Below are 3,894 nucleotides of genomic sequence, written 5' to 3' on the forward strand. Positions count from 1 at the left end.
TCAAAAATCCTCTCCGATCGGCGCAATCTTGTATTCTATCATTCTTGTGATTGGTATACACCATCTTTTGAGCATTGGTGCAATAGCACAGTGACCTTCGATGACGCCAGTAAGAATTCTTTCCGCAGAGTTTTTAAAAGTTTCTAAATACGATTCTGGTTAAACTTCGGCCATAAAGGCCTTGAGGCTGCACAGTAGTACACAATTTCGATTACTACATAGGCCATTTGTATCGGTGGCTGTTATCAGGAGCAATCCGCTTCGCTGCTACGCATTTTCCATATCTTACGTCGGGAGGGACTAAATATTTCGTAAAAGAAACATGTCCTGCTGAAAGACACAAACGCGAAGTGGATATAATATCATATCAGGTCCTTTGAATAAAGATTTCTGCCATGTGTTTTTTCTTCTTTGGGCCATTGGTGTAGATGAAAATACCATCATTTCTAGTCAGTAGGTCCCCGTTCCTTTCTACTTACCCTAGTTGGGAATCTTATTAGAATCCTGAAGCTGAAGTCCCAGAATAACGTAGTAAAATCAGTTCCGGCATCTAAGTTGGCCAGTGGCGGCTCAATGAATGACCTTGATGCTCCTTCAAAAGACCAACCGACTCCGCATGCTTCTTGATGATATACCTGTCTCGTTTTGGACCTCTCTTCCTCATTACCCAGAAAAACTAAGCCAATCTGTTGCGCGCGTTCCTGCACTTCTAAGTTTGGCTTAGCTCCGTTTTGTCCTACATTCCCCGGCGTGCTATTTCAGACGTGAAAAGCCGGCATAGCTCACCGAGCTACGTCATCTCGGCTTCGAAGTCAATATCATCGACGTTAAATGGCTTCCACAACTAATCATCATCGTTGGAAGTGTTGCCGACTGCAAGACTCCAAAGAAGCTATCCAATGACATGATCCTCACCCGACTTCTTGCCTACGGTGACCTATCTGCCCAAAAGTGAGCTTGGACACAGCCTCCTGTTCCTTTGCAGGAGCATTCATAGACTACGCGGTTTCGGGTTTACCACATAGCCTGAGAAGTTGGTGGATATCGACGCCAAAAGACTTTCTCGCCCACCATCTCTCGCCAGCGTGGGGTATCCAGTTCTGAAGCCTTTTTATAAACAGACATATGTACCTTCCTCGAGGATACCCAAGGACGTCGATATTTTTCGTTTTCATTTGGCTATGCCTCCGTGCTCCACCAATTTGAGGCCAGTACATACATATATGGTAGTAAGAAACTACTCCTATTATTTTAGCCCACTCATTATTTACTACAAGTATTGCCATACATACATACACACATATTTCCACCGACATACATAAATATACTTACACCTTTCCCCAAGGTGTAGCTATACAAAGAAAACCCATAAACAACGTAGTATATACTTCACGTAAATTTATATGTCATACATACAATCTTGTGGATACATATGAATTTATTTGTGAATGGTAGGTTTTATAATGAGTTTACTATACGAGTATGTATAATGATTTCCCTCTGTCTAATGTTATCTTACGTGAACTCTAATTTTTCTCACATCTACAGGAGTTTTGCATTTTACAGACAATGTCAACATTGTACTTAGTTAAAAATATTACAAGCATATGAATTTCTCCTCTTAAGCAACGGCAAAGAAAATTTTTAATGCAGCTTTGGGTTTTGGGAATAAATGATGCAAAGATTTTAGCTGAGTATGTACTTATATACATGCTTACATACATACATAGTTAGATATGTATGCCCAGTGTAAATGTAAGAGATTCTGTAAATGAATACATATTTGGAATCAATCTTTTGCTATTAGTATACTACACCTCTTCCGACAGGGGTATACTTTTTTTCGGTATAGAACAATCTTAGGGGGTGAGAGCATTAATATTCCGACTTTGCTTTTTGGCATGCATTTTTGGGCCACCCTAATGTACGTATCTTACTTATTCCTATGTAATGTACGAAAACATACTGGGTTTTGTTTTTATATAACTTCCCAATTGTTTATCGTTTTTCTCGGAAATGTTTTTAGTTATATTTTAAATTTTATTAAATTTTTAAAGAGCTTTCTTTTAAATTGTTTTAATTTTTTTGTATTTATCATGAGGATGCATTTATTAAGTTTTTCATACAGTTTTTTTTTTTAATTTTTTTTTATATTATTCTTGTTTTTTTTTTTTGAATCTCCCCTTCAGATAGGATCATTCAAATCCATTTGGGAAATTAAAATACGAAAAATTTTAGCCTAACTCTAATCGCAATGATAAAAATTTAGAAAAGGACGATCCCTTTTGTGATATTGAATCCCCAGAACAATAATTTTCTATCCTCTCTTATGCAGCAATAGGGTGTTGTGGACAACATTCTTTCATCTTTATAACCAATTCAACGTCAGCGTAGTCTATTTTTTATCTCCATTTATAGCGAAATAAAGTGGATTATTGAAACGACAAACGAAAAGCGTAAGCCTTAGATGCATGTTTGGTTCGTTAGCTAAATGGTGGGCTTAACATAACTAAAGTTATTTCGTTTTGAATTATTTTCCAACTTCAAGCAACGTATATTTTTTTTTAAATATTGCTGGGCCAGGGATCACAACTGGGTCTTATCAAATGGTAGTTCGAACATCTAACCGCTCAATCATGGCAGCCGCCTTTTGATTAAAAAAAAACACCATACGCAAAATCAACCTTTTTTTCTGGGTATTGGACCAAAAAAATTTTTTGAAAAGATTGACTCATAAGTAAAAAAGTAGTTTCTCCGTTTTTCGAAGTTAGCCTCCGAAGTCGAGATATGGGCCTTCGAAGTTCGAAATTGGACCCTTGATAAAAAATTATTTTGAATTATTGTATGTAAACAACTAAAAAAGTAAAAATGTAGAAGTAGTCCCCCTTTCGCTCTTAATTATATTGCAGGTCCTATAAGGGATCAAAAGTCAGATCTTCGGAAAATTAAAAAAGTTGTATTTCAAGCATTTTTCAACTGAATAACTGTTATCTAAGACTTATAATACAAAAATCAGAAATAACTGTTATTTGTAGATTATTTGGATAAAAATAAAAAATAATTGTTATTTTGGATTTATAAAATAAAAATCAAAAATAATTGCTATTTATTTTAATTTTGCATACAAATTATAAATAAAAATTTATTTTCACATTTGATTCTCGGTGAAAAAAGAAATCGATTGGTATGTATCTTTGAGGCAGATTAAAATTAAATCAAATGACACCAAATAAAATTTGCAATTAGAAGATAGCAATGAGAAATATTTATAATTCTCATTCGAGACATTATTGCTCACTATCCAGATTTGCATCCCCACGCTCTCAAATTGGACTGACCAGGCTTGCTCACTTACCCAATCATTCCCTTAAAGGCGCTGCTCCGCGTTCCGGAACTCTGCACTTGGCAGCTAAACGCATTCGAGAAACGGTCATTTAGTGCAACTTCCGGTTAAGCAAAGTTTTTGTATTTCATTTGTGGTGGAATGAGTGAATGGGACTAGCGGCAAGTGTTTGTGCGTATAAGCAAATAATTAAAAACGCGTGTATTTCAAAAGACGAATGGTAGTGTAAGGAGACAAAAGTTGGAAAAGGCTGCTCGTATTTTGATTTCTGCTTCTTTTTGCTAATTAACAAGCAAATTAAAGAGGGTACAAATAAAGCGAAAAAATCATTTTTAAAAAATAATAAATTACTTACTTTTGATAGATTTATGTGCGGCTGGCTTTTGCATTAATGTGGGTAAAGAAATGTACTGATGGCAGATTTATGGGGCACGCAGAAGAGGGAAATAAGTAATTTATATTTATTGGTTTTTTAAGGATTTTTTGTTTTGCACAATTACTAATTTTTTTTTTAGTCAAAAGAAACAAATGTCTTAGTAATTAAAATAGTC

Source organism: Rhagoletis pomonella, unplaced genomic scaffold (genome assembly GCF_013731165.1).
Source record: "Rhagoletis pomonella isolate Grant_MI unplaced genomic scaffold, Rhpom_1.0 Rhpom_scaffold_00013, whole genome shotgun sequence".
Classification (NCBI taxonomy): Eukaryota; Metazoa; Arthropoda; class Insecta; order Diptera; family Tephritidae; genus Rhagoletis; species Rhagoletis pomonella.